This window comes from Aquarana catesbeiana, linkage group LG02 (assembly GCF_042186555.1).
Source record: "Aquarana catesbeiana isolate 2022-GZ linkage group LG02, ASM4218655v1, whole genome shotgun sequence".
In the NCBI taxonomy this organism is placed as follows: domain Eukaryota; kingdom Metazoa; phylum Chordata; class Amphibia; order Anura; family Ranidae; genus Aquarana; species Aquarana catesbeiana.
This window is the reverse complement of record NC_133325.1, coordinates 740,338,726-740,359,341: the sequence shown is the minus strand read 5'-3', so window position 1 is coordinate 740,359,341 and position 20,616 is coordinate 740,338,726.

The window sequence follows — 20,616 nt, the reverse complement described above, 5'->3', positions numbered from 1 at the left end:
TAAGGTTTCAAAAAGGTGCGTGTCAGCGCTAATTAGGTCAACTATAAAGCAGCATTCAATTAGTGCAGCTATACAAAACACTGTATCATACATATAAAGAAAAATGCAGCGCTTAAAAATGACTATACCACATGAGATAAATCACATACATAGTGCATAAAATGTCCATCAAACAACATATAAATGATAGAAAAAGAAAAAAAAGAAGGGTAAATGAACTGCGCTAAGCTTAAAAAATTTCTAAAAGCAGCAACTCTACTGTGAGATATGCACAGTGATTATAGATAAATTGTAAATAGAGCTGCGCTCAAACACAAACATAATTGTGATATAGACATATGTAAATGAATCACACAAATAAATCAGTGTGGTACCACCAATACAAATAGTGAAAATAGTCCAAAATAAAACTGTTTAGTAAAGTGTCCTTCCAGTGAAATTAGCATCCAACACCACGATTGAAGTGCAACCTCCACCGCAAAAGATGTACGCTTACCAGCTTAAGTGAACCTCCTATCACTGGAGGTCTCAATCCCTTGTGGCTATTGCCCAGCCAAGGCCTTTATCTGGTAAAAGGAATATCCAAATGGTAACTCCCACCGAACATAGAAATCGTGTAGTGAAGGTACAGGCAACACTCCTAATAGTGACTCATCCAGGGCACTCCATGGGCTCATAGACACACAAACCACCCTCAAGGCAATGGGCTCATGGAGATTCCCCAGGAAAAGATAAGGTTGGCCAGAGTGTAAAACCAACAACTTTAATAAAATTCATAAAAGATTGCACTTACATCAAAGTTGCTTATAAAAAGCATGTAATGGAAAAGGCCCATCCTCCCGGGATCAAATACAACGCAGTGACGTCAGCACGTTGCTCCATCTCATGTCTTTTGTCACAATCTGATATTGTCCCGGGGCCTACATGATTAATGCACATCTTATACAGGTGAAAAACACTAGGTGCACGTAGGAAGGGTGGCCTCTTGCACATTTCCCGTCTGACCACCCCTGGATGTTGAGACAGGGACTGCAAGGGTAAAGGAAAGGCACAAGTGGTAAGGTTTCAAAAGCTGCGTGTCAGAGCTAATTAGGTCAAATATAAAGCAGCCTGCAATCAGTGCATATGTACAAAACACTGTATCATACATACAAAGAAAAATGCAGTGCCTAAAAATTACTATACCACATGTGATAATTAAATCCCATACATAGTGCATAAAATGTCCATCAAACAATATATACATGATATGAACAATAGTTATCAGCTGTTGAAAATCCTCCACCGCAGTGTCTTGCCTCCACCAAAACATAAAGAGTGTAAACTCACCAGACCCAGATGCTGTCTAACATAGAGAACAGCAAAATGTGTTCTTTACTTCATGATCCTCCTCCTACTGGATGCATATAGTGTAATTGACAAGATCCGCCAGGCATAAACTTTCTCCAAGACACTTCACATCAAAGGGAATACTCTTTAGGTACATGCAGTGTGTTTGCCTTGAGGAGAGTTTGCTTCATAACTGAAAATTGTGGAGGACCACAATCTTCAGTCAGGAAGCAAACTCTGCTGAAGGCAAACACAAGTGGCAAGGTATAGACATTGTGAGCAGGAACTGGGGAGCATGGGTATCTGTCAAGCAGAGGTACAGCTTGTGATGCACTGCGGAAACACCAAGTCCAGTTGATGGAGTCAGGTCCCACATATGGTTCAGTGACAGCCGAGCAGAGAAGCAACACTAGGATGTGAACAAAATCAGAGTCAAGAACGGGCAAGAGTTGGCAACAATCGGGCAGTGAGGTACAGAGTCACTAAACAGAAGAAGTGTGGTCAGTAGTCCAGGCTGGAGTCAGTATCAAAGGCAGACAAAAAAACATGAGCAGGCAAGGGTAAAACAAGGGCAAAGTAAGAGAAGAAGCTGGGTCAGTAACACGATTCAGGATGCGCATCAAGACCAGATCACAAAAAAAGGCTGAAGGCCATACAGCAATGAACAGTGCAGAGTTCAGGATTAAATAATACGCTTGGTGGCAGCGGACATGCCTGCGTGTGCTCATACATATGGGCAATGATGAATGTGCAGTCTGTCTTCTGTGCATGCCTATGCCTACACGCACGTGCATCAGCCAGACAGCACATCTTAGCCTGGCGGCTAGCACCATGTTCCTGACAGAATGTTTATAATGCCTTTAAAGTGAACCTGCTGCTCTGCACTGCATGGATAAAAAACAGGTTTTGCCTAATTTCTTAAGGCTCGCTGTGAGAAATACACAAATGAAGGAAAAATCTGTTCACTATCATTCCAGCACTGTTGTTAAATATTGTGACATTACTTACACTTAAATAGTTCCCTGTTTCAATATTGTAAAACATTATGACAGATCGCTACAAGTATATTTATTTAAAAGAGAAATATATGTCTAACAAATCCCTCTGGGAGCAATTATATTTCTCCAGGTACATTTCCACACAGGTGACTTTTATAGCTGACAACAAAGGAAGGAAACTGACAGCTCAAAGGACCTCATAAGAAAGGCTGCACCGATAAACAAGGACTGGCCTCAGTAATTAGCAACATCAAGTGAGCCCTGTTCCTTGCAGCCTATTTATTCAGAAAAATATTGTCAGAAGCAGGTTTTTTTTGCAGAACACAACTGCTTTACACACTGGAAGTGCCACTTATGGAGAAAGATTTCCTGTTTTATTATGAAAATGTAAATAATTGTCATTTACATTTTAATACCAAGTAATTATTAGTCAGCCATGTACTTTTGCTAACTATTAAGATTTCCTGCCCTCACTTGTTAAAAAATTGTTAAATGAAATCTTTAAACACAACTTACATGTTCATTTTATAACATCAGCATTGTTATAACAATACAAACTTTAGATATTTTTGACGACCCCATATAAACTTCCTTGAAAAATCTCCTTTCATGTTGGTAGTTCTGCCTGTCTGCTGGCCATCTCTTTCCACAACTTCCTGTATTCCTTGCATGCTTTGCAGCTTCTCCTCTGCTCTGTTTACTTTCAATTTCTAAAGGACTACATATCCCATGGTACCTTGCTGCCTGCAAGCAGTGATTCCTATACTGACTTTGCCTCCTAATACTCCTCCTCTCAGCACCTCAGTGGTTCAGAAGGCAGGCTCTGTGAAATGTGTGACACAGCAGTGCCTATTCCATACCTCCCAACTTTTTGAGATGGGAATGTGGGACACCTATTAGTAAAAGTATGTAGGCATGGGGCACCACCCCTATCACACCCCCTTACAGGAGAATTATTAAAAAAAATGATTAGTTAAACCCACAAGTGCTTTTTTTTCACCACTACTAGTCCTTTATACTGGCTTTTGAATTTTACAAATGCAGCATTTTAGAAATTGGATGAAAGGTTTAACTCCCTGGGAAACACTTTTTTGAAAGATAAAAAGATAAAAAGTGCATTTTATATACTATAACTATATAGATCAGACCAAAATGAGGGACAAATGAGGAGGAAAGAGGGACAGTGGGACATTGTTCCAAAGCAGGAACAGTCCCTCGAAATCAGGGACAGTTGGGAGCTATGCCTATTCACAGGACATAGTAGGGGTTATTTACAAAATCTGGTGCAACTCTGCAAAGAATCCAGTTTCCAGGTTTTATTGTCAAAGCTTAAAGTGATACTAAAGTCTAATTTTTTTTTTAAATAACAAAGATGTCATACTTACCTGCTCTGTGTAATGGTTTTGCACAGAGCAGCCCGGATCCTCCTCTTTTCAGGTCCCCCTTCGGCGATCCTGGTCCCTCCCTCCTGCTGAGTGCCCCCACAGCAAGCAGTTTGCTATGGGGCACCCAAGCCGAGCCACAGCTCCATGTGCCCATTCAGACATGGAACAGAGACTAGGCCTCGCCCCTCCCTCTCCTCATTGGCTCACTGAGCTTGATTAAAAGCAGTGGGAGCCAATGGCGCCCCACTGCTGTCTACGCCAATCAGGAGGGAGAGTCCCGTACAACCGAGTTTCTCCAGCAACATCACTGGATAGAGATGGTGCTCAGGTAAGTATTAGGGGGGCTGAGGGGGCTGCTGCACACGGAAGGCTTTTATCTTAATGCATAGAATGCATTAAGGTTAAAAAAAGTCTGCCTTTACAACCACTTTAACTTAACAAGCTGAAATTAGAAGCTGATTGGCTACCAGGCACAGCTTCACCAAATTCTGAGTGCACTACCTTTAGTAAATCTTTCCCACTGAATACGTGAAAAGATGAATCTTGTGAGCTGCTATGCTGAAGTACAGTATTCTTATTTTAAAACTTCTAAGCAGTGGCGTAGCGTGGGTTGCCAGCACCCGGGGCAAGGCAAGTAATTTGCGCCCCCTAACCTGCGGACAATTCGCACTCCCTGAGTCCCTTCCCTCCCTACAATAATACTGACCTACCTGACCACTAATATGATTCCTATACTGACCACTACACTATACTACTACACTATACAATACACTGACCTATCTCATTCCTATACTGACCCTTACACTGACCTACCCGATTCCTACAAGGACCACTACACTACACACTGACCTACCTGATTCCTATACTGACCACTACACACCCCACCAACCTACACGATTCCTACATCGACCACTACACTACACACTGACCACTACACTATACAATCCAGTACACAATCCACTATACACTGACCACTACACTACACACCACACCAACCTACCTGATTCCTATACTGACCACTACACTATACTACTACACTACCCACTACACAATACACTATCCACTGACCACTACACACCACACTGACCACTACACTAAACACCACACACTGACCTACCTGATTCCTATACTGACCACTACACTATACTACTACACAATACACTACACTATTCACTGACCACTACACTACACACCACACACCACTAAACACTGACCACTACACACCACTAACCACTACACACTGACCACTACACACCACTAACCACTACACACCACTAACCACTACACACTGACCAATACACACCACTAACCACTACACACTGACCACTAACCACTACACACCACTAACCACTACACACTGACCACTACACACTGACCACTACACACCACTAACCACTACACACTGACCACTACACACTGACCACTACACACTGACCACTACACAGACTACTACACTACACACTGACCACTACACGCTGACCACACACCACACTGACCACTACACTACACCCTGACCACTACACTGACCACTACACACCACTAACCACTACACACTGACCACTACACACCACTACACACTACCCACTACACACTGACCACTACACACTGACCACCACTAACCACACACCACCACACCACACACTGACCACCACTAACCACTACACTACACACCACACTGACCACTACACTACACTGACCACTACACTACACACTGACCACTACACTACACTACACACCAACCATACACCACTACACTACACACTGACCACACACCACACTACACACTGACCACACACCACACTGACCACTACACAATACACTAGACACAGACCACTACTACTCAATACACTACATACTGACTGCTACACAACACTCTACCCACAGACCAATACACTACACACAATACTATACATTACACTATACACTAACTTTCTGGCTGCTCACTCTCCTCAGACCATATCTACTCCCCCCCGGGCCGAGTGAGTCTCTTACCTTTTTTTCTTCCATCTGCTCTGCCTCTGCGCCGCCGACTGTCACACTGCCTGCCCCGGCGGGGACATGATGATCAGTGACCCGGGCCGGAGAGGAGGAGAGGAGGAAAAGACAGCGGCCACAGACTGCCTGCCGCGACGGCCGACGGGGTCATGATGATCAGTGACCCGGGCCGGTCCGGGCCAGAGAGGAGAAAGAAGAGGGGAGGAGAGGAGGAGAAGACAGCGGCCACAGACTGCCTTCCGCGACGGCCGACATGATTGGTGACCCGGGCTGGAGAGGAGGAGCAGGAGAAGACGGCGGCCACAACGAAGGCCAGCCCCGCTCCCCCCACGATTGAGTACAGGCCAGCCCCACCTGCCTCACATGACCCCTTTCGCCCAATCACAGGGCGCCAGGGGCCGGCCTGAGAATTATCATGGCGGCCGGAGCGCGGGGTCACAGAACAGAATTTAGCTGTATGGAGAGAGGGTGACACATACTGGAGCAGGATGTCGCCCCCCCAAATGTTACGCCCGGGGCCTACGCCCCCCTCGCACCCCCCACGCTACGCCACTGCTTCTAAGCAGCCCCCAACAACAAACAAAAGTAAAGTAGAACTATAGGCAAAACTTTTTTTTTTTTCATTTTGGATAGAGTAAGGGATGGTTATAACCCTTGACAGATTTTTTTTGCCATCTTTGTCTCATTGCAGAGATTTCCTTTCACTTCCTGTCCCATAGCCAAACAGGAAGTGAGAGGAAATCCCTGCAAATTAAGGGAATTCCTTGGGGGCCCCCAGGTCACCAGAACTAGTGTCCCCATTGGAAGATTTCCCCTCTATTACTTTTCTGGGGACGACCCAAAATGTGGGGTTTTCCTTTACTTTCATTTTCAATGATAATGGTAAACAGGACAAATAGAGGGGTTAAATCTCCCTAACGGGGACGCAGACAGCAATAAAAACTGACAAGTGTTCTAATCTCCTTCCACTCTATCCAAAAAAAAAAAAAAAAGTTATGCCTTTAGTTGTACTTTAACACAAGGTGTGGCGCTATTTGTCCTCTATTGAAAAATCAAACCAATATTACATGAATCATTTATACATAAATGCATGTTAGAAGAAGTATAGGAAGCACTGTTGAAGACACAGAGGACATTTACTTTGATAGAGACATTTATGAGTTTATTCGATTTTTTTTGTTTGATGTTGGTTTGATTGATTGCTCACACATTTTTGTAATTTAATTTATATTTATTTTCATGTGCATTTATGCATATATGATTGATGGAATGCCTGATGCCGCACATCAACATACAGCATCTCACAAAAGTGAGTACACCCCTCACATTTTTGTAAATATTTTATTATATCTTTTCATGCGACAACACTGAAGAAGTAAAAACTTTGTTTCAATGTAAAGTACTGAATGTACAGCTCGTATAACAGTGTAAATTTGCTGTCCCCTCAAAATAACTCAGCCATAGCCATTAATGTCTAAACAGCTGCCAACAAAAGTGAGTACACCCCTAAGTAAAAATGTCCAAATTGGGCCCAATTAGCCATTTTCCCTCCCTGGTGTCATGTGACTTGTTATTGTTACAAGGTCTCTGGTGTGAATGGGGAGCAGGTGTGTTAAATTTGGTGTTATCACTCTCACTCTCTCATACTGGTCACTGAAAGTTCAACATGGCACCTCATGGCAAAGAACTCTCTGATGATCTGAAAAAATGAATTGTTGCTCCACATAAAGATGGCCTAGGCTATAAGAAGATTGTTAAGACCCTGAAACTGAGCTGCAGCACGGTGGCCAAGACCATACATATCCAGAGGTTGTCTTTGGGAAATAGACGTATGAGTGCTGCCAGCATTGCTGCAGAGGTGGAAGGGTTGGGGGGTCAGCCTGTTAGTGCTCAGACCATATGCCACACACTGCATCAAATTGATCTGAAGGGCTGTTTTCCCAGAAGGAAGCCTCTTCTAAAGATGATGCACAAGAAAGCCCGCAAACAATTTGCTGAAGACAAGCAGACTAAGGACATGGATTACTGGAACGATGTCCTGTGGTCTGATGAGACCAAGATAAACTTATTTGGTTCGGATGGTGACAAGCGTGTGTGGCGGCAACCAGGTGAGGATTACAAAGACAAGTGTATCTTGCCTACAGTCAAGCATGGTGGTGGGAGTGTCATGGTCTGGGGCTGCATGAGTGCTTCCAGCACTGGGGAGCTACAGTTCATTGAGGGAACCATGAATGCCAACATGTACTGTGACATACTGAAGCAGAGCATGATCCCCTCCCTTTCGGAGACTGGGCTGCAGTGCAGTATTCCAACATGATAACGACCCCAAACAAACCTCCAAGACGACCACTACCTTGCTAAAGAAGCTGAGGGTAAAGGTGATGGACTGGTCAAGCATGTCTCCAGACCTAAACCCTATCAAGCATCTGTGGGGCATCCTCAAATGGAAGGTGGAGGAGCGCAAGGTCTCTAACATCCACCAGCACTGTGATATCGTCATGGAGGAGTGGAAGAGGACCCCAGTGGCAACCTATGAAGCTCCGGTGAACTCCATGCCCAAGAGGGTTAAGGCAGTGTTAAAAAATAATGTTGGTCACACAAAATGTTGACACTTTGGGCCCAGTTTGGACATTTTCACTTAGGGATGTACTCACTTTTTTTTCCAGTGGTTTAGACATTAATGGCTGTGTGTTGAGTTATTTTGAGGGGACAGCAAATGTACACTGTTATACAAGCTGTACACTCACTACTATACATTGTAGCAAAGTGTCATTTCTTCAGTGTTGTCACATAAAAAGATATAATAAAATATTTACAAAAATGTGAGGGGTGTACTCACTTTTGTGAGATACTGTAGGTGTTCAAAAGTGAAATGACAACCTCAGCCTGCACTCCTGCAAGGCCGTGCCCCAATACATTTCACTCTGCCCCTTGGAGCTTAATCATGGCACTTGATTAAGCTCCTAAGGGGGCAGAGCGAAACGTGTTGAGGGTGTGACCTGGCGGGAGTCCAGGCTGAGGTTGTCATTTCACTTCTCAATACCAACGTGTATGTGCGGCATCAGGGATTTCCTTCTCTCTCTCTCCAGACATCACAGGAGCCAGGAAGAGCTCCACTTCCCCTCCAGCACTCCATAGCAGTGGATGCTTTCACACCACGCCCCAAACCAGCTGAGCCTGAGCGGCACACCATTCTGTCCAAGGGTCACAATGATTGATTGATGCAGTATTGGTTTGATTTTACACTAGAGAACAAATAGCGCCACACCCTAGTAAATGAGCAGAAGCTCTGCTGACTTTCATCATCCAATCATGTGCAAGCAAAAATGCTGTTTTTTTAAATGTTCCTTGCACTTGATTGGGTACTCTTTGCAAAGTGAAGATTTACCTAATTTACTAAGCTATGGAGCAACTGCACTTTGCAAAGTGCACGTTCTATTTGCCTTTAGTAAGTCAACCCCCTTGTGTTAATCAACATAGTGAATATGTGTCACAGAATTCAAGAAAGTAAATGCGTGAGGATCTTCACAAAGTAAGTTTACAAACGTCAAGATCATTCGGATTAATAAGAGCAGGCTAATAGAGATGGGCTGAACACCCCCAAACAGCAAACTCTATTGAAGTTTATGGGAGCTGAACATGAAAAATCAAAAGTGCCCATTTTGAAGGCTTATATGCAAGTAATTGTCCATAAAAGGGGTATGGGGGTCTGGGTACTGCCCTGGGGGACATGTATCAATGCAAAAATAGTTTTTTTTAAAACAATAGTTTTTTCAGGAGTAACAACTTTAATGGTACTTAACCACTTGCCGATATACTGTGGCACAATGGCTCTCCTGGGTGGAATCCCGTACGGGTACATCCTACCCTTTGTCGGCCACCAGAGGGCGCATGCGCGCAAATCACACAAATCCCTCTACTGTCAGATGAGAGGAGCCATATCATTTGTTCCTGCCAATTGGGAAAAACGATATGGCTCCTCTCCTAGTCAATCCTATCCCCATACAGTTGGAACACAGTGAGGGAACACACAATTAACCACTTGATCACCCCCTAGTGTTAACCCCTTCCCTGCCAGTGACATTTACACAGTAATCAGTGCATTTTATAGCACTGATCGCTGTATAAATGCCAATGGTCCCAAAAAAAGTGTCAAAAGTCTCCGATCTGTCCGTCGCAATGTCGCAGTACCGCTAAAAATCGCAGATCACCGCAATTACTAGTAAAAAAAAAAAAATAATAATAAAAATGCCATAAATTTTTCCCATCGTTTGTAGACGCTATAACTTTTGCACAAACCAATCAATATACGCTTATTGTGATTTTGTTTACCAAAAATATGTAGAAGAATATATATTGGCCTAAACTGATGAAGACATTTTTTTTTTTTTAAATTGTGGGATATTTATTATAGCAAAAAGTAAAAAATATTGTTTTGTTTTTTTCAAAATTGTCGCTTTTTTTGTTTATAGCGCAAAAAATAAAAACCGCAGAGGTGATCAAATATCACCAAAAGAAAGCTCTATTTGTGGGAAAAAAGGACACCAATTTTATTTGGATACAGAGTTGCACAGCCACGCAATTGTCATTTAAAGTAATGCAGTGCCGTATCGTATATTTGTGGAAAAAAAAGGACGCAAATTTAGTTTTGGTACAGCGTCGAACGACTGCGCAATTGTCAGTTAAAGCGTTGCAGTAACAAATTGTAAAAAGTGCTCTGGTCAGAAAGGGGGCAAAATCTTCTGGGGCTGAAGCAGTTAAAGGGCAACAATAAAAATGAAAAATTCCTTTAAATACAGTGCCTGGAGGTGGTGGTGGTGGTGGTGGTGGTGGTGGGGGGTATTAGTCTGTCTGTAAAGTGGCGCATCTGTAGCATTAATAGAACATGCTGCAGCAAAAAAAAACAAGTCAAATTACGTTTAAATTGACTCGCGGTTGCAATTGCCAGCACCCTGCTATTGAAAAAAGAAAGAAAGAAAAAAAAAAAAACGGCGTGAGGTCCCCACACTTCAAGCAGCGTCAATCATTGTGGTTCCCCACAGCTTTTACTGATTCTTATCTCTGATCTCAGGTCATTCCAGGAGACAGTGGTGATGTGAGATTACAAGGAGGAACCAGTGGGAGACATGTGAGGGACCCAGTAAATCTAAACTTCCATAGGCGCTGGTGCCATTGTCAGTGATTGTAGCAGTGTTAGGCATTGCAGGCAATGGGAAAGGTGAGACTTTTCAAAATTTCTATCACAGGAAACAGCTTTTTCACAAAATGTTTTTGTGACAGGGTCCCTTTAAAGGCCTAACTTCAGCTAAATTGTATTTTTTTATTTTAGATAAAATAGAACTGAGTTAAAATGTAGTTATTATTTCTACTTGTGATACATTGGTGAGTTTCTCTCAATCCCTGTCCCTATGGGATGACAAGATGACAAGTAAATGGGAATATGGTTGTCGCTGGGACAGGAAGGTGCAGACACCAATCAAGATGTTTTAAGAAGATCTAACTCTTTTCCATTATATCTAAAATGTGTTTTTGTTTTTTGCTTTCGTGTCCTCATTGAAGGGCTTTGTGATCACACCCTGTTCTGAAGACAAGTGTGGCATTTTAGGTATTTTTATTAATAAAGATTTTGAGAACATGTTGTGTTTAGAGACTGAAGATGGCATCTGGTGTTTGCAAAAGGACCAGACAAAACAGATGCTGTAGACTGGACATGTGAAACCTAAATTATGTCACATTTAGACAGGAAAAGCTGGCATTTCTTTAAAGGGCCTCATACAGATTTGAAAGCCCTGTTATAAAATATTTGTCTATTATTTTATTATTTTATTTTATTTACTTATATATTTTGTACCATGTAAATTATTAAGTCAATACTCTGTAAAGTGATGAACTGAAGTATAACTATAATAGGTTATATAAAAGGTTGGGTCGTCATTTAATTTAAAGTGTATATACACTTTAAATTACCTTTTTATGTTTCTAGTATATTTGGTATCATGCCTCACTGTATATGTATGTAGATTTTGTAAGCAAATCATTTTTTGATATACTTAACCACTTCAGCTGCGGAAGGTTTACCCTCCTTCACGACCAGGCCATTTTTTGCGATACAACACTGCATTATTTTAATTGACAATTACTTGGTCATGCAACACTGTACCCAAATATTATTTAAGTGCTTTTGAGCTTTCTTTTGGTGTAATTCGATCACCTCTGCGGTCACAAGACCGACAATTTAGAAAAAAAAAACAATATCTTTTACTTTCTGCTATAAAACCTATACACTAAAAAAATGTAAAAAAATAAAATTTCTTTATCAATTTAGGCCAATATGTATTCTGCTACATATTGGTAAAACAAAAATCCCAATAAGCATATATTGATTATTTTGCGCAAAAGTTTTAATAAATCTGCAAAAATGTCAACAATTCTGTGTTTCTCCGTCAATATGGGGTGCTGTATGTACATTAATGAGGAAAAAAAATGAACTTAAATGATTTTAGCAAATGGCTGCAATATAACATAGAGTGAAAAATTTAAGGGGGTCTGAATACTTTCCGTCCCCACTGTATATATAGATAGATAGATAGATAGATAGATAGATAGATAGATAGATAGATAGATAGATAGATAGATAGATAGATAGATAGATAGATAGATAGATAGATAGATAGATAGATAGATAGATAGATATAGTATCTCACAAAAGTGAGTACACCCCTCACATTTTTTGTAAATATTTTATCAAATCTTTTCAGGGGTGCGCATTGTGGCGATCGTTGTTGCGGCGTTGTCACAGCATCCCAGGCTGACAGCTCACTGCAGTTTCCCCGCGGCTCTGTATCTTTGGCTTCCTCCAGCGATGCAGTGATAACAGCAGTGTGGATTGGAGGGGAGAATGGGACAGCCGACTTCACAGACTGACATATACAGCTCTGACATGAAGAGTGAATGGATTGATTTTAAGCATTTATTTTATTAAAAACTTCCACACCACCAGCAGCTGCCTTTCACCTCTCTCTCCCTTATGTTTTGAGTCCTCTGTATCTGCCACCCCCTCCTCTGTATTTGCCACCCCCTCCCCTGTATTTGCACCCCCTCCTCTGTATTTGCACCCCCCTCTTCTGTAATTGTCCCCCTTCTCTGTAATTGCACCCTCCTCCTCTATATTTGCACCCCCCTCCTCTGTAATTGTCCCCCCTCCTCTGTATTTGCACCCCCCTCCTCAGTAATTGTCCCCCTCCTCTGCATTTGCTTCCCCCTCCTCTGTATTTGCACCCCTCCTCTAATTGCCCCCTATCTCTGCAATTACCCCCTCCTCTGTATTTGCACCCCCTCCTCTGTAATTGCCCCCCTCCTCTGTATTTGCTCCCCTCCTCTGTAATTGCCCCCTCCTCTGTATTTGCACCCCCTCTCTTGTAATTGCCCCCTCCACTAATTGCCCCCCAATCTCTGTAATTGTCCCCCTCCTCTGTAATTGCCCCCCACACCCGCCTCTCCGAACCCCCTGCTGTCCGGGCCCCCCTGTGTGCTGGGGCCCCATGATACCCCCTGTCGGCTACCATGGAGGTATTGGGGGAGGAGGATTTGTGCTGGTAGGGGAAGAATATTGGATATAGGAGGGAATGGGGATAATGGCACCCCAATCGCAAAGCAAAATTTCTTTTGGGTGACAGGCATCCCACAATTTTGTTTATGCGATTTTGCTGTGATTTGTTGAGTGACAATCACGGCAAAATTGCACCGCAGTTGGAGTGCCATGCCGTGCGCCGCTAAAGTGTTCGAGTTTGGCTTGAAGAAAAGGTGGCAGCCCTACTGGTCATGAAGGGGGGTAAATCTTCCAGAGGGCAAGTGGTTAAGTGAGAGATAAGCACATTGGGATGTGTGACAGACTCACCCGGGATAGAGGTTGTTGGAGGGGACTGAATGCAAGCCTCTTGCCGACCGATTATGGGCCCTGGCATTTGGGGGAATGGTGGTCTTTGTGAGCTGTATGCCTGGGGACTCTTGAGGTTGTATTACTGTGGATTCGGGTCCTGGTCCCCCAGGACACACAGACTCTGGGGACCCTGTGTATGCCATATGGGAAATGATGACTTGGAGGGTATGTCTTGGATTGCTTAAAATGGGACAGTAATATTTATCCCCAATATCTCCCAGGATATATATGTAAAGACTATTATTGGTTTGTTTGATTCTGAACTCAACATGTTAATTGAGTGAGCTGATCACATTAGCCTCCAGGACTGGCTAGGAGACGAACAGTCTACTCCTACGATAAGTGTTGATGACTAGGCTGAGGAGGGGGGAGAACACTGTTTGTATTGGTAATTGTAATTAGCTCCTGCTATTGTGAAAATGTCCTGTGGTTGTACTTATGATAATGTATAATGTACTGTGTGAAGTTCGGTGACCACAAGTCTGGGCAAAAGGTCATGTTAGTTAACTAGCTCATGTTAATTAGGTTAATTAGGTTACAGGTGTATTGTTAGAGTAATATGATCAGGAGGTATGCACCTCCTCTTTTACTGTATAAAAGAGCCTGTATTCCTGTCAATAAAGAGAGATTCCTGGTTGAACATACATACAGCCTGCCTGGTGTTTGTTCTGAGCTACACAACTGGATTAGAACGGCACATAGCTGTAGTTCTAGTCCCGGAGCATCGGATGACCGAACCATCAGATGTTGCGATCTGCAATCTGATTCTATAGCAGCAGAGGAGTGTCGGGAGAGTGGAACTGAGCGAGCAGGGGCTTGTTACAGGATGGCTTGGGCAAACAAAGACATTCGAAAAGGCTTTTATTTATTATGACAATGGAAATTCTGTCTGAAAAGGTGAACTTAGCCTTTAATGAAAGACATATTCTGATTGGATCCTTTTATCTGCATAGTGTAAATGTTAATGGTCAATGTGTGCCATGATCTATAGTACCCAATGCATTTCCCTGTCTTCACACAGTCCTCCAAAACCTGTGTGACTGGTTCAGATTGGTCAAATGTGTGCAGTTTAGTGCAATACTGTACATCTCTCCATTGCATTTTAGACACAATGAAAAATAGAGAAGTTTACTTTTAATATTTCTTGTGAAAGGTTTATGCATCAGTTATTACTGTCTAGAGACCGGGCACTTTTTTTAAATACATTGAATGGCCTAAGGCAGGGGCAGATCCCAATGTTGTATATTTATAGATTATATTTATAGTATATTTATATATTTATAGAAATAGCACCATAGGAGACATCAGCAGTAATGTTCTGCTGAGCACAGACCTTCTGGTTGGAAATTGGAGTGATGTTCCTGCTGGACAAAGTTCAGCAAATCACTTCCTACAAAAAAAAAAAAAAAAAATGAAATTTGCATGATTACTCCTGATTAGACAGAGCCATATTATTACTGATTATGTTTTGCGATTTGATGCCAATTTATTCAGGGCATTTATTTAATTATAAAATCAGTATGAGTTAGCGGCTCCAGCAATCTCTGATAGGTCACATTGGTCAATTTGGAAAATAAAGTCAATCAGCTGAACTATATACCAATTGCATCAGATTCTCTTTATTCTACTGGTCTGTGAAAGCCTACATGAATATACTGACCTCTGTCTGTCGCTAAGCATGCAAAGGGTAAATTATAACCAGTGGCGGCTGATGCTCAATCTTCTTGGGGGGGGGGGGCACGTGGCCCCCGCCCAGCCAGCCACCATCCCCCCGTCCCCCCAGCCAGGTAACCACCCCCACCCCCGTTGCTCGATTGATCACTGCTTCACTTGCCCGTCGCACGCCAGGTCCCCCGCCAGTATCCCCTCACCAGTACCCTACATGTTTCAAGACATCTGCGGTTTCATCCTTGGTTCAAGTGGTTGTAAACCCTCACATATACCCAGTGAAGTGACTGGTCTCAGGTGATACACAGAGATTAAATAAATCCTCCAACATAAGTTGTACCTGTTGATCTGCAGTAATAACTTCTCTACATCCATTAAAAGTGCAAAATGAATAAAGCTTATCTAATCATTCAGAAAAAGAGGGCAGGGAGCTGAAGTTACACTCTGCAGAGCTCAGTGAGGAGAGCTCTGAGAGCTGATTGAAGGGAAGGGACACCCCCTCCTACACACAGCTCACAAAAACAGAGCTAAGGTTGTTAATCAGCTGGAAACCTCTTTTCTCTTGGTGTCAGGAAAACTTGTCAGAAGCAGTGGTGACTAGTGCTCAAAATTTTTGGTGGGGCGCAAACAAACTGAAAAATTCTGAAAAAAACCCCATCAAACGCAGCCACTGTGCCATCGATTGCAGCCACTGTGCCCATCAAATGCTGCCAGTGTGCCCATTAAATGTTGCCAGTGTGCCCATCAAATGTTGCCAGTGTGTCATCAAATGCTGCCGATGTGCCCATCAAATGCTGCCACTGTGCCCATCAAATGCTGCCAGTGTGCCCATCAAATGCTGCCACTGTGCCCATCAAATGCTGCCAGTGTGCCCATTAAATGCTGCCAGTGTGCCCATCAAATGCTGCCAGTGTGTCATCAAATGCTGCCACTGTGCCCATCAAATGCTGCCAGTGTGCCCATCAAATGCTGCCAGTGTGCCCATTAAATGCTACCATTGTGCCATTGAATACAGCCAGTGTGACCCCCCCGCCCACTCGCCGTTTGCCTGGCACTTACCCTGTCTTGGTGGGGCAACGGGTGAGGGCGACGAGCGGGGTCCTTCAAGCCAGCATCTCCTGCCATCCTCATCTCCCGACTCCCATCCTCTCCACCTGATAGGTGTCCAGTAGCGGCTCCTGTCATTTCAGCCAATCAGGTGACAGGTAACAGACTCAAGCACCTGATTGGCGGATAGGCGGTTCAGTATTAGGAAAGCGAAGATTCAGCCGAGTGAACTGAGGTCACCGTTTTTGACGCCTATTAGAGCCTATGGCTCTAATCAGGTGCTTCAAAAACACCCCCCGCGCTGTAATTCAGGCGCCCGGCGCCCGAAAAGGGATCAGACGCCTGAATGGGGGGCGGCAGCGGCGGCCATGGATAGATTCATGCAATGCACAAATCTATCCATAGTGCACAGAGGGGGTGGCAGGAGAGAGGGGGCGATGCCACCACTGGTCAGAAGTGACTCATGCAGAAAGCAGAGGAAGGAGGCAGCAGACAGAAATTACACTTAGTGCTCTGGATTGATACAAGTACACAATATAGAAGGATATGCTTTGTTCCTAATTTGTGTCTGAGGTTTACAGCCACATTAAATCATGCTCATAAAGATTTTTGTGCTCTAGTTCCTTCCACACATTCGTTTTATATAGTGTTGTACACTGGCATGCATAGGTGATGGCTCTTTTATATCATCTGATTACAGTACTCTGCCCTATCCGTGCATACTAGTAATGTTACAATGCATGTTATGTCCATGCACCAATATACAATGATGTCATGGTGCACTATCATGTACATACATGTGCCGACATCCATTAAAGCGGAACTTCACTCCCTCAATCAACATTAACTATTTTAATCCTTATGCTGCTTAGCATTAGTAAATAGATAGGAAAGTATATCATATTTACTTTTTGAGATGGGAATGAGGGACACCTATTAGCAAAAGTATGTAGGCATAAGACACACCACCTACCACGCCCCCTTAAAGGAGAATTATACAAAAAAATGATTAGTTAAACACACAAGTGCTTTATTTTACCACTATTATTCCTTTATACTGACTTTTGAAATTTATAAATGCAGCAATTTGAAATTGGATGAAAGGTTTAGCACTGGGAAACACTTTTTGAAAGATAAAAATTGCATTTTATTTACAACTATATAGATCAGACCAAAATGAGGGACAAGAGAGAAGAAAAGAGGGACAGAGGGACATTATTCCAAATCTGGGACAGTCCCTCGCAATTAGGGACAGTTGAGAGCTATGCAGAAGTCTTCAGGAGGGGAGGAGAGGAGGAGGGGTTTTCTAAGCTAAGTACACACTCCTGCATGCATGCCTGAGCTAAGAGCAGATGGATTACAGAAAGTAAATGCTACATGAATCATCTGCCCTTACTCAAAATGACTACAGCCAGAAATGCTAGGAGGTGTTTTTTAAAGTATTTGCAAATCAAAGCATGATGACATGGATGGATGAATGTGTTTGCCTTGAATATTAAAAATATTAAAGATGAATTAAATAGTGTTTTTGGCTTGTGGTGCAATAGATGCAGCGTAGTCCTGTGTCACAATACAAATCTCAATGTCCAACACAATGTCCTTTTTCTGCCAAATATCCTACAGTATACTACCTGCAGCCTCTATCTTTTCCGAGTAACCTGCCAATAGATACATCTTTTTCAAAGCATTTATTTAATCTCCAGCTCTTTATAACAACATTTTCTGAAGTTACCAGTTATTCTCAACAGTGGTGCCTGGATAATAAAAAATATATATATTTATTGTATTTACATTTAAAACACTTAAGTTATTTCATTGGTTTTGCTCTTTCCATGGAATAGGCTCTATTCACAGAACTAGATCGCATGCGGTATGTAGGTGTCCAGACACATTTCCCTAAATCCTGAAACTGTCAATTCACTATTATGTTCTGCGGTATTTACCACAAGATGCTAAAAATGCTTGGTAAATACCGCATAAACAGGCATTAAACTCAATTTACAGAAGGAAATAAATAATTAAATGCATGCGATAATTAAGTAGCAGTTGAGGCATGCAGTTTTTAAGGAATGTGTACTGGCTGTAAATGAGTGGGCGGCTTCCGGCATCCTTAAGAACCAGTAACTGTCATGGTTCTTAAGCAACAGGCAGCCGCCGCGTCCTTAACAACTGATGAGTCATCAGCTGTCCGGGGGATTCACCCCCCCCCTGACAGCTGAATGTAACAAAAAGAATTACCATCATTAAAAAATCAGGGAAAAAAATTGGATGGGGTCCCTCCAATCTATACCAGGCCCTTTAGGTCTGGTATGGATTCTGAGGGGAATCCCCACGGCAACAATTTTAAAAAGTGGCATGGGGTCCCCCCAAAATCCATACCAGACCCTTGTCTGAGCATGCAGCCTGGCAGGTCAAGAAAGGGGGGGGCGAGCAAGTGTCCCCCCCTGAACCACACCAGACCACATACCCTCAACATGGGGGGTGCTTTGTGCCTGGGTGGCTCTGCCTCCCCAAAGCACCTTGTCCCCCTGTTGATAGGGACAAGGGCGTCTTCCCCACAACCTTGGTTGGTAATTGTGGGGATCTGCGGGCAGGAAACTTATTAGAATCTGGAAGCCCCCTTTGATAAAGGGGATCCCCAGATCCCTCCCCCTATGTTAATGAGTAGGGGATCTACTAAGGGATGAGTAGGGGAACTACTCATTCACTAAAAAAGTGTGCATTTTTTACAATTTATTCATTTATATATCATAATATACACAATAGAACATCTTTTATGTGTATTCCTTTTTGATAGAACCCATTCACATTGTTCCCTGTTTTTAACATTTACGTTTCTTATTTCCTATATAATATTTACACAAAGACAATATATCGTCTGTAAACCCTTCATTAAGTCAGTTTGGGTTCTTGAATCTAACATAAATATCTATTTGTGTCAGTGCACAATAATCTTGTGTCCAGATTGCCCTTTCAGGGACCAGTTTTAGAACTCGTGAACCCTAAAACTGTAGACAATCAACAATTCCACTATGTTTTTCCAACAAATGACATGGAATAGGTTTGTTTCATTTTATATTGATGTAATTTTCAGTTTCTAAAAGTTCTTCTTTTCAGTTGTCCAGTTGTCTTCCCCAAATATAAAAGGGGATACAAGCATTTGGCCAAATAAATAATTTAAAAATATATCTTAGTATAATTTATCCACAAATTGAGGTTGTAAATACTTTTATGGTAGGCATGTATTGAAATGCCTCACAATGACCAAAGTGATAGGCACCTTAGTAGGCCTCAGTAGCCTGCCTTTATCTACTTCTTTGTTAGTTTTATTGTTAGCAAAATGGCTGTGTACCAGTTTGTCGCATAAATTCCTTCTTTTCCAACAAGCAATATATTTATTTTTTACTAATTTCAAACCATTAGTGGCCAGTTTTTCCTAAAGTATTGCAATCTCTTACTGGATTCAGCCAAACAATTCCATTCATTCTAATTATTCTCTTGCCTTGCTTATCCATATTTGTTTGCAACTTTTGTAGTTTTTTTTATTTTTAGGTCTAAAATACACTATTTTAGGTGTCTCGCTGGATGTTATCTCTTATTGAACTGATCCCAAATTGCATCCCTTGTTAAATTCATCCTTAGTGGAGCAGTTCCTTTTTCCATTGATAAACTGTCTTACTGGATTGCCTTTCTTCAGGAAAACATGGTGATTGCTACCCCAATGTAAAAATGTGTTTATGGATGTTAGTTTCATGTATATTTATGTTTGAAAATTACCATCTGTGTCTCCATTGATGGTTGGGTCTAGAAAGTTCAAATGTTTTTCTTGTATTTTACTTGAAAAATACATTCCTATAAGTTTGTTATTGATTTATCTACAGATTATGCAAACATTTCCCATAAAATAAAGATGTTATCAATTAAACAAACCCATAAAGATATTGGGTATATTGCGAAATTTCCTCTTAAAACAAACAATATGTTCTTTCCACCCTTCAATGAATGAGTTCACAAAGATGGGGGCACAGCAAGTTCCCATTGCTGTGCCTATTTCTTGCCCATAAATTGTCATTCAACAGGAAATAATTGTGTTTGAAAACAAAATGTAATGATTCCAGTATGAATTAAAAATGTTGTTTAACCCCTTAAAGATTGCAATGTTAAAACCCTTTCCTGTTCAGGCCATTTTTTTAGTTTTCAGCATTGTGATACATTGTCTGGCACAGAAGCGTAACTAGAACCTTCAGGGCCCCCG